The 12,229-nt window shown below is 37.1% G+C and overlaps 1 protein-coding gene across 1 annotated transcript in view; it reads right to left on the reverse strand.

Moving 5' to 3' along the window:
* Nucleotides 1-12,229, reverse strand: part of LOC135708336 (serine/threonine-protein phosphatase 4 regulatory subunit 1-like) — a 529,117-nt gene that overhangs the window by 266,478 nt on the left and 250,410 nt on the right. The window lies entirely within an intron of this gene.

The raw sequence follows: 12,229 nt of genomic DNA on the forward strand, positions 1-12,229 counted from the left end.
CTCTCAATTGGTAGGGGTTAATAAACGGAGAATTATCGATCCTGCTGGATCCCGGTGTGTAGTCAGTGGGCACAGTCCCAAAACAGAATCTCATCACAAGTGCGGCGGCAGCGGACGACGATGACTACGACGACCGAGTCAGCGACGTACACATACAAAGGCTGGCTGGCTGGTCGTCGCAGGTTGTGGTAAGCAGTGACAGTGTTGCCAGGTTTGCTAACTGAAAGTTTGACATGCCTCAGCTTTATTTATACTTTGGACACGCTACTTCTTATTTATACGGTCTAGGGCACATTTTCCCATTTTGTTAAGGCTCTGGATGCGAACCACGTTGAGATGGAAGCAACGAGGAAGCCAAGTGCGAGTGTGCGATCTCTATGGTGACCACCCAATAACAATAATGGTTTTTTAAGGTTCTGTAGACCATGATTAAGACTCGTAGAATGCTATTACATATCTATAACGCCTGTAATGTTCCTTGGGCAGCAAATGCCGATTATGAATTTCCTGTTTTTCCGATTTATTCCCGGACATTTAAACATTTAGGCTTTTTCTTCTTCTTATTCGCTTATTGTTTATCGCTTCTGGCATATCAGCTTATTACGTGCTCTCAACTTAGTGTTCTAGATGCACTTCCACAGTTATTAATTGAGATCTTTCGATGCCTGTACCATTTTTGCATTAGTATAATTGTGTGGCAAGTACAAGCATGCTCTATGCCCAGGGAAGTCGACGAATTTTCCAATCCGAAAAATTCCTAGACCGGACCGGGAATTGAACCCAGCCACTTCCTGCATGGTCTTGCTTTGTAGATGTGCCTTTACCGACTGAGCTAAGGAAGGTCCCGCATCATTAGGTATATTAGGCATAAAATCGAATGCAATTGAGTCAAAGAGATTGCTAGATTAAATTGGTCATAACTAAGATGGCAGAAATTTCCTAGATTCTAATTTTATCTGCATAAGAAATTTTCAATTTGTTTTTTAATTTTTGTAATAATTCACTCAGAACTCTTTAAAGAATTTGTTTGGATAGTTCTCAATCATTTCCTGAGAATCATTGCTCTTAGCTCTTTTCAAAATTCCCTTATAATAAACATGCGATTCTCTCTGATATCCTCTATATAATCGTCTTTGTTACAGTACAAACATTCTCTTCAGAACAATACGAAAATTTCTTGGAATTCAGCGAATGTGGAGAGATTCATCGAATGAATTCTCCAAAGAATTCACGGAAGTTTTCTTTCTTGATTATATAGAAAAAATGGCTTAAATTCTCTTTGGAATTCTTATCTAATTTACCTCTGAAATGTCTTGAAATTCAGCTCAGGGTTATCTTGGAGTTCCCATCTGTATTCTTCTAAAAATTGTATCTTGTAATACTCCTTATAATTCCCTATAAATTCTTCTCCGAATGTCCTTGGCATTCTTCTTGGAATTCACTTTAAACTCTATAGGATCCATTTGGAACTATTCACACCCTGTATTATTTAGGAACTATCCTAAGAATTCAATGGCTTCAAAGTTCTTCCTGAAATTTCCTAGGAATTTTTTTGGAATTCTGGAAAACTTCACTGGAATTCGACCTGGGATCTTCATCACAATCGTCTACAGTTTTCCTAAGAGGCATTTCAAAATTCTACTCAGAATTCTTCTCACTTTAACTTTGGAATTATTTTCACAATCGCCTTCGAGATCTAGTTACAATGCTCTTTTATTTTTTTTTCAGATTTATCATCGAAATTAACGGTATTTTCCCGGTGATGTTGAATTCCCTTTCCCGGTTTTCCAGATTTTCCGGTTCCTGGTCCTCCTGGATCGAGAGGGATCGAATCGAGATCTAGCTTTGGTGCTGGGGAGTTTCAAAAGGTAAAGCATGTCATCTGTGAGACAGCTTCACCGGAACTGGGTTTAGGGACGTTCTGATATTTTCTCTCGATATCCGATATTTTGATATCGATATTTTCGGGGCCTCCTTTAGATCAGTCGGTAAATGCAGTAAAACCATGATGGAAGGAGACTGAGTTCGATTCCCGGTCCGGTTTAGGAATTTTTCGGGTTGGAAAAAATCTCGACTTCCCTGGGTATATAGTATGAATGTAACTGCCACAGAAACATTTCATGAACTTCGTAAAAGTCTATGGAACTTAAGGGAAGATCCGAGAACTTCAGAAAATTTCATAAACTTAAGCGAAATGCGGGAGCATTTCTAAGAAGTTTAGTAAGCTCAAAAATAGGGGGAATTTCAGGGGGAGTTTAGTTCCATTAGTTTCAGTAAATTAGCGGGGAATTTTAAGAAGTTCGTAGATTTTCAGAGAACTTCAGAGATGTTTAAAAAAATATTGAGGTCTTCACATAAGTTTAGAAGCTCACGGAAGTTTAAACATTTTTAGGACAGTTCAATGTTGCATCAATCTTTACACCTAAAGAAGGAATAGTTCATGAATGGAGTACATCAGTAATTCAGGGTAGTGCAACAAGCTTCATGGGAACTGCAAATATTTAAGAGAAGTTTCGAGAACTCCAGGAAAGAAAAGAGAAGCTCAGAGCAGTTAAAATTAGAGAAATTACATAAATTTTAAAGAAATTTCGCAAACTTCAGCGAAAAACTTAAGAGAAGATCCATGATCGTTAGGAAAATGGAGAAAACTTTAGGGAGTCCAAAAAAGTTCAGGGGAGTTTAAAATGTTTATTTAATTTCAAAAGAGCTCCAAGGCAGTTTCAGGAAAATTTAGGGAACTTTCAAGTAGTTCTGAAGTTCACAGAATAGTCCATTCCATATTCAATGAAGATTTCTCATGAAAATTCACTTAGAGTTCTCCTCAGCATTCACTTTGTATTCTCCCGAAATTATGATGGAATTATTCTAGAAATTCACTTGGAACGCTTCCTGAATTCTCTTGATAATATAACCAGAATGTACTTAGAATATTTCTCGCAGTTCCATTGAAAAATTCTTCAAAATTTTCTTTGGAACTATCTCTAACTATCTAACTATCTAACTAAACTATATACATTTTATTTTCAATTTTCCTCGGAATTACCTTGTAATTCTTCTCAGTAAGAAACCCTTTGGAAAAATTCTCAGAAATATTTATTGAATTCATTTCAGATTTCCTTTTAAATCTCACATTGAAAGTTTTCTAAAGAACCATGTGTATTTCTCCTCATAATTTGTTTGGTAAACTCTCCTACAATTATTTTACGAATTACGAAAAGTTATTCTCGAATTCAATTGTAATCCTTCTTTTAGCATCCCTTATGTATTCTCCAAAATTATCTAACGACTTATGCTCCGGATGCGTTTTCTCCCACAAACTTCATGAAATTATCCTCAGAATGCCCGAGAAATATAATCTCTAAAGTTCGCAGAAGTTCTGCTCCTCAGAAATTCCTATGACTTCGAAAATATTGGGAACTTTCAAGTAGTTAGTTCTGAAGACCTCCGAATAGTCCATTCCATATTCAACGGAGATTTCTCATGAAAATTCACTTGGGGTTGTCCTTAGCATTCGCTTTGTATTCTCCCAGATTCTCCATGAGAGTGAATTATTCTAAAAATTTACTTGGAACGGCATTACCATGATGAAAAATCTCAGATATTATTGTAATCCTCCTTTTAGCATGCCCCTAACTTCTAAAGTATTCTTATATAAAGTAGACTTATGCTCCGAATTCGTTTTCCCTCGCAAAATTCATGAAATTGTCCTCAGAATTCCCTTGGAATTTGCCTCTGAGCTTTCATTAGCATTTACTTTGAATTCTTGGGTTTTCTTGAAATTCTTGGACTCTCTTGGCTTTTGACCTTGGATAAACTTTATTTTAAGAGAGTTTAGATGAAAATTGTAATAATTTTGAGGATATTGTGAAGGAAATTGATAGGAAGTTTTGGAAGGAATCCACTGTGCTTAAATTCGTAGATAATTCTGAAAAGTATTCCATGAACTCTGCGAGGAGAACTTCAGGTGAAATCTATAGTGAATTCTAAGGAAGTTATGTCTAGAATTATATGACAATTCTGAAGAGAATTTTAACGACCTTAGAGGAGAATTTCGAAGCAATGTTAGCGACACAATTCCAAGAAAATTTGGACAATAACCCCACACAAATGCTGAGATGAATTTCAAGATAAATTCGATTATAATTTCAAGGGAAACTCAATCTGAAGAAAATTCTAAAGACATTCTAACGCGATTATATTGTTTTGACAGCTTTCCAAAGAGGTGAGATTACATACGGCTGAGGAGAATTATTGGGAGATAATAGTAGTATAACTTCTGAAGAGAATTCCATGTGAGAATTTCTAATGATAATCTCAGTCAAATTTGAGCATATTCTGAAAATAATTCAGAGATTATTATATTTAGAATCAATTTTAATAGTCAATCCAAAGATATTCTGATGAATATTCCAAGGAAATTCTGGCAGTAGCTCAAAAGGCATCCTGACAAGAATTCCAATTGAATTCTCATAACAATTCTAAGAGAGTCTGAACCAGAAGACAGTTCCTGCGGAGTTCTTAGGCGCCAAAGGCCAACATATGGGCGTTTCCCATAAAATGAAGATTCCAAGGGGATTTTAAGGGTAATATCAAAGAACTTCTGGGAGCATTCCAAGGGATTTTAGGAAGAGAATTTCAAAGTGATTTAAGGAGAATGCAGAAAATAATCAGTGTTAGAAAAATGTGAATGAAACTCTTAGAAAATACCAAGCAAATTTTGGAAGAATTCTTTAAGAATGTTCAGGAAAGTTCATAAAAAAATATAGGAAAATTCTAAGGAGCCCCAAGATGAGCTGAATTCTAAGAAAATGCAGCCAAGGATTAGCATGTTCAATCTAAGTGAATTATGAAGAATTTTTTTTTAAATTACTTTATTTGTACAGGCTCAATCGAATAAACTTTACAGAGCCGAGTTATCCTTTGCGTTATACATTATTACTGTCTTAAATTTAAAGTTAAAAGAACTGGACCGAGTACTCGCGGTTGTCTCGAGGTTAGTGGAGATTTACAATTTTTTGGATGGGAAAAGGGAAGAAGGAGGTTTGAAATGTGGTTTACGATACAACTATTTAATTAATCCTAAAGCATGAAATTATTTCTATTCATCTTGAAAACAAACATTGAAAAAAACCCACACGTACAAAATACAAACTAAACACATGAATTATGAATAATATTCGAAAACAATTAAAGAGAAAAATAGACGAATGCCCAATGTGGGTAAAGTCTCTATAAACTAAAAAAAAATAAGGAAAATTATGATTTTGGCAACCCTTAAGCTCCTCCCCTTTTCCTATCCTTCGACAATGTACCCCTCTAATATCGGGTAAGCCGCGAGTATTCGGCCCAACTCCTACTAGACATAGAAATAAGTTAATTTTGTTACAACCAATAAACAATGAATTACCGCCTCCGTAAAGCTAACGCGATTGAGCCTTACAAATAAACGAACTAGATGATTTTGACAAATTTTTGCTGATGATTAATTTAGAATTCAAAGAAATTTGTGGCAAAATAAAGGGTTTTCCAGAAGGGATTTCCAGGGATTTGACAATTGCGGCCATATTGTTGAAATTACAAGTGTCAAATTAGCTGTCATTTATTCAGTGTGTCTTTCCAAATTACCATGGAGAGTTATAGCGTCCATAGCAGGTGCAAATGATAAAATTGGTTTTATCAAAGTAAGTGTTCTTTGCGAGCAACGTTCCGAGCGCTTCGCCCATTTTACGGTCGCAATAATCCGAGAGGACTATTCGCAATGTGGTGAACAAATTCGAGGAAACTGGTTCGGTGAACGATTAAACACCTTCTGAGAAAATCGCCACTTTACGCGAAAGTGTGCAGGAGAACCCGCGGCAGTCTATTTCGCGCCGCGCACAAGAACTGAGCCTCTCGCAGGCTTCAACTTGGCGAATTCTGCGTCGAAACTTGGGTCTGCACCCATACAAGATCTAATTGACCCAGGAGATCAAGCTTAACGGTCATAGACAGCACCGTGTGTTCGCTGATTGGGTTTTGGAGCAATAGGAAACAGACCCTGATTCACGAGGTCCACCAAGTGGCAATGCATCCCCAGAAAGCCACTGTTTGGTGTGAAGTTTGGGCCTGAGGTGTCATCGGTCCGTACTTCTTCGAAAACGACACTGGCGAGGCCATCACCGTCAACGGAGAGCGCTACAGGTCGATGATTACCGACTTCTTCTGGCCTAAAGTGGACGATATGGATGTGAACGATTTGCGGTTCCAACAGGACGGTGCAACATGCAACACAGCGCACGAAACAATCGATATTCTGCATGAGCGATTTCCTGGCATGATTATTTCGCGCAGAGGAGATGTCAACTGGCCACCAAGATCGTGTGATTTAACCCCGCTAGACTTTTTCTTGTGGGGTTATGTTGAGTCGCAGGTCTATACCAATAAGCCGCAAACCACCGATGGCCTCAAAGCCAACATTACTCAAGCCATCAACGAGTTATGGAGCATTGAACCTCTCGGATGCACGCCACTAAACGAAGCTGAGGCGGCCATTTGAACGATGTCATATTCCATACATAATGGTATTCATAGGCCTTTCAATCGAAACATAAATCTCGTCAATATCTCACAAACAGTTTGTTTCATTTAACTTTAAAGATAGGAAACACTTAATGGAAAACCCTTTATAAGTAATGGAACAATATTTAAAATTTGTGAGATTACACAATTTTCAAAAATTCCAGAGTTAGAAAACATTTCAGGATCCTTATTGAAACGAATGCTCATTTCAGATTCCATACATTCATAAACGGGCAACACTGCCCTGCACTCCCATTTGCTGGGTGCAGCAGCCATCGGCACGCACCATCACACACCCATACAGACGCGAGTAGTAAACTTTCGTCTTCTGCCTGTACCACCCCGTTGCAAGTCTGCAAACCCCCGACGACAATCGCTCAAGCTGTCATCCTGTGACAGATATTTGAATACATCCGAGAGATTGGAAATGTTGGATTGATGATGAAAATCGAAAACTGAATCAACTTATGAGATGAACTGAATACAACGAAAAACAAACTTACGTCTAACAGAAACAAATTCGAAAGACAAGATGGAATCCTTTTCACTCGTTTTCATCGAAAAAAAAAGAACTTTGTTGTTGCACTCTGGGGGTACAGGAATGCTATTACATATTTCACGGAGATTGCTTCACCAAAATATCACACATTATTTGGACCGAAAGGGCTGTGGCAGTGTTTACTTTACTTCAATCACACCAATATTCCACCGAATTACTCAATCACAGAACACATTCCGGAACACCGGAAAACCGGCGCTGGAAAATCGCACGGAAAATCTACACACAATTCGTCTCGGAAAAAAACACTAACGCGAGTGCACTCCGAAAGTACAGGCAACTCAGAATCCACGGTTTTGATGGTTTCTCGTCGTCGTCGTCGTCGTCACTATCCCGTAGCAACGCACACAAACACACAGAGAAAACCTGGAAAGGAGCAGTGGTAGAAGCAGTCCGTTTTTTCCAGTTTTTCCACAGAAGCTGTCACTCGATGCTCCCATTAGTGAACGGCAATGACGACGTACGGCCTGGAGGGTGGTGGAGGTAATATGTTTGGGTAATGGCGGTGATGGTTATTGAGAAAAGGACTGCTCTCACGGGAGCGAGAGCATCGGCTTGAGCATAAACTTGTGTTGGGAATGGGAGTTGACTGGTTCAAACTGAGTTGTTGCGAGCAGGAGAGAGCATAGAGCTTCGATGGGAGCTTTCAAGGAAAATGCATTTTGGTATTACCAAAACATTTCGCGAAGGGCCTTCGAGGGACGTCTCAAGGAAGCCCATGCTTCTTATTCCTGGCTTTGACGCTCTTACACGAGCTAGCGCTTGCTCTTAACTTAATGGTTTTTTGAATTGAGAGCTTTCTTTGCCATCCAATGCAGGAATTTGTATTGTATGTATTGTATGGGAAGCATAACAATGATACTCTATCATCAGGGAAGCCAAGACAATTTATAACCCGAAAGGTTTTCTAGACCCGGACCGGGGTTCGAACCTACCGTCTGCGGCTTGGTAATACCGTGTCTTAATTGACTAGGATATCTAGGCTAGGTTGCCATTCGAGCGCTTTCGCTACGCCCATGAAAATTTCAAAATGCCTTACTTAGGAAAGTTTCGTGAACGAATACAAAAAAGTTGACCATTGTTGGACAAATAAAGCTTCCAATGATTTTTCACTAGAGTGAGGGGGTGAGGGTTCAATTTTGGCAACACGTTTCGTATGACTGTAATTCGCTTATGACGCATTTCGCGCCAAATCGTATTCGGAGCTGGCAGCACCCTCTCAGATTTCAATGAAACTTTCTGGATGTGTGGACCTTGACTAAATAAACCACTTTGCATATACTTAGTTTTTCCAAAATTTATCTAGACTAACCTTTGAGAAGGGCCAAAAATATTTTGGAAAAATAACAACTCCTACAAAAATGTGTTGTATGGGTGACTTGTAGGTGACTTGTCTACATTATCGATACTGAAAAAAAAAAACAGTACATCTAAATCTCGAAGAACTATATAATAGCACAAAGACAATATCTGGCACACAGAAATTCCACAGTTTTGTGCCTATAACTGGTAACAAAGTAGCGGCAAAAAGGTATTCTAATTCAGAAGATGAACCAACAATATTTAACTTGATTGGAAAAAGGACAAAAAATAGCATGTATGAAAATAGGTTTAAACATTGAAAATATATAAATAAATGATATATGAAAAATCTTGTCCTTTTTCTATCACATATTATCAGATTTTGCCTCAGTAGTAGACAACAGAATAAGGAATGATATTTTTGGACAAGGTCAACATGTCCAGAAAATTTTATTAAACTATGAGAGGGTGCAGCCAATTCCGAATACGATTTGTTGAGACATGCATCATGAGCCCTTTTCATATGAAATTCTCGATTAATCAAAGTGAACTCAAGTGCTGATTAGACAAAATTGAATCACAAATTCATCTTCATTGGGTTCTGAGATGATTTTGAGCTTCACTGGTTTAGTTTTGTGTATGACGGATGGTAGTAAACATAATTACCTATCTTGAGGCAAAGTTTCATCCAAATCAAACATGGCCATTTTTTTAATCGACTTTAAATTTTAAAAATCGATTTTTTCACTGTAGGTCTCAAATTGATTATTTTCAGTATTTTTTTCGAAAACTTGGACAATTTCCTAAAAGTCATCCATATAACACATTTTTGCAGGAGTTGTCATTTCTACATAATATTTTTTTGAAAAAAATAGGCAGAAAAGTTTGGCCCTTCTCAAATGTTAGTCTAGATCAATTTTGGAAAAACTGAGTATGCAAAAGTGCTTATTTAGTCAAAGTCTACACACCCAGAAAATTTCATTTAAATCTGAGAGGGTGTTGCCAGCTTCGATTCGATTTGGCGCGAAATGCGTCTTATGTTCCGCACTCGAAAAATTCAAACATTATTTAATTTTTTTTTCTCCGAGTTTAAAGTGACTATATAATCAAGATTTTATTATTAAAACCTGTAGAAGCTATGAAATAAAAAAAAAGTTGGTTTGACAAAACTGAACCTCTACTGTAGTACAATTATCAAGACTGAGATCATTATTGAAATCTTATTATTGAATATTGAAAAATTTTCCAAGTCAAGATCTAATTCAATTGTATAAATTCTGAAGTGGACATATTTAAAATTTGAATTATGTGGAATTAAGGAGCAAATTTACTAGGCGCGTTTTCTAAAAATTCAAACCCAATTTATCTCGACGCATCATTATTTTGGATTGCAATAAGCTGGCGTCAAATGGCAACAGGAATGCAATGCTCCCGTGTGCCCCAAGATACTAGGTTTTTAATTTTGGATGCATTAAATTATGTTTGACTATTTGAGTTTTAGATTTGGTGGGTGAAGTTTTTTTTTCATAAATACCTCGTTCTTTTGGTCGTTGTTTTAATAGGGTGGTCTTCAAATTAATTATTTTTAAATAAGATAAAAATGCATTTGAGCATAGTTGAAACTATGAATACATAAATTTCAAGGATATTTACCCAAGAAAAAAAAACTATCTCTGAACGTTCTAATTTTAGAGCAATTTTACTGAATTGATTTAGGGTGTATCTAAATCCGTTACAGCTCTAACGTTATATTTCAGATTTCTCGTGAAAGTATTCTCTTAATGTTTTTATGCACATCAATTCAGTAATGTGAAGGAGCCTGGCATAGAACCCACGATCTTCTCCTTAGTAAACAAAAACCGTAGCCACTAGGCCACTGAAACCCTTACATCACAACAAGCCATGACGACCGGCTACGTTTTCAAATTCGGATCAAGCAAACGTCATATTTAAATGTGACAAAACAAATTGCAGCGGTGACCGAGTTCTATGAGTGTTTATTTTTTACATTTTCTACACACACAAAACTTAAACGAAAAAAAAACAAACCACGATGCTCAGACTTCTGTATGAAGGAGCCTGCTAAAACGGTTGCTACTAGGCCACCGAGCTCTTAACATCACAAACAATCGTTCAAGCATGGCGGCATGAATCTATTTTAAATGGAATCGGGGTCATGTGTGTTAAGAAATAGAAAAATAGACAAACTATGAGAAAGGACCTTCTTTTTTTACTTGATTTGTTTTTCGTCAATATTGTTTTCCGTGCTGAGCACACCGGGGACCAACGGCTTTACTTCCCTTCCCAAGAAAGGCGTGCTCAGAGATGTTATGCCTCAGAACATCCCGGCGGCGTCGACTGGGATTGAACCCAGGTCTGCTGGGGGTGAGAGGTAATCACGTAAACGACCTTCTGCTCAGTCAACAAAACACTTTTTTTTTTTTTTTTTTGAGTGACCCTCCGCTCTCCCCCACACCAAAAAGCTCCACTGCATGCTGAGCCCCCTGGTAGTGGACACTCTGAAATCAACCATATGCAACAAAACAAAAATAATTACTAAAAGGATATATGATTGAGGATTAATTTTAAATACTTATATCAAATGAGAGAGAGAGAGAGAGAGAGAAAAAAAAACATCTATGAGAAAACAATTTATGTGCTTCTAGTGGAAAAAAATATCCTTTGAAAGAAGCACACCTAAAAGAAAACGAAAAAAAAAACAACAAATTTAAATATTTCGAATATGACTACTGTTTTTCAGCAAAGCATTTAATATTTAGTGACGGTTGACATATGAATGATAATAAAAATAATAAATAATAATAAATTGCATTAAATTAATAGTTGCGAAACTCGTTCTTTTAAGAAACATTTTATCTTAGTTTTGAAGGATTTTATATTTGTTATTTGTTGAAGATGTCTTGGTAAGTTATTATATTTGGAAGGACCTATAAAGGAAATTCGTTTTTGACCGAAACTGGAGTATGCACGGGTTCTTGACAGATGGTTAGTTTGCCTGGTATTGTGAATCCGAGGTAGCGTGTACATAGTTATGTTATGTAGCCTTAATGGGTTATGTAGAACATTATGAACCATTAGCAAAGTTTGCTCTTCACACAATCCAAGGACTGGTAATATTTTATTGGATACATCGGTGTATAATTGAGCTGAAGGATATAAAAATGGCAATTTATAAATAATTTTAAGACAGCGGTTCTGCAATGTTTGCAGTTTTTTCAATTTTGACTTACCAGCTCTACCCCATGAAATAATCAAGTAGCTCAAATGAGAATGAATATGCGCAAAATAGAAAAGAAGCATAGCCTTTAGCGGAAGAAAACTACTAGCACGTCTCAAAATTCCGCACATGGAAGAAACTTTGCTTGCAACCTTATTTATGTGATAATCCCACGATAACGTAGAATCTAGATAAACTCCCAGATATTTGAATGAGTCTACTTTCTCGATAATGTCAGTGTTCATAGCTAAAATTGGTGCTTGTGGTAGAATTTTCCTAGGTGACCGAAAGATCATGTACTTGGTTTTTTTCAGGTTCAATGAGAGAAGATTTACCGAAAAATAACCCTGGAGCAACCGTAAATCCTGATTCATCTTTGAAACAATTATATTCAAATTGACATGTGGATAAAATAAGGCCGTGTCGTCAGCAAATAACCTGGGAGTTCCAACGAGATTAATGTTGCTAATATCGTTGATATAGATAAGGAAAATTAAAGGGCCAATGTTACTTCCCTGTGGAACTCCAGTACTAATTTCTCTTCTAGAGCTTATTTCTCCATCGCATGAAAC

Source organism: Ochlerotatus camptorhynchus, unplaced genomic scaffold (assembly GCF_037179485.1).
Source record: "Ochlerotatus camptorhynchus isolate MF236.1 unplaced genomic scaffold, CSIRO-AGI_Acam_v1.1 ptg000330l, whole genome shotgun sequence".
Taxonomy (NCBI): domain Eukaryota; kingdom Metazoa; phylum Arthropoda; class Insecta; order Diptera; family Culicidae; genus Ochlerotatus; species Ochlerotatus camptorhynchus.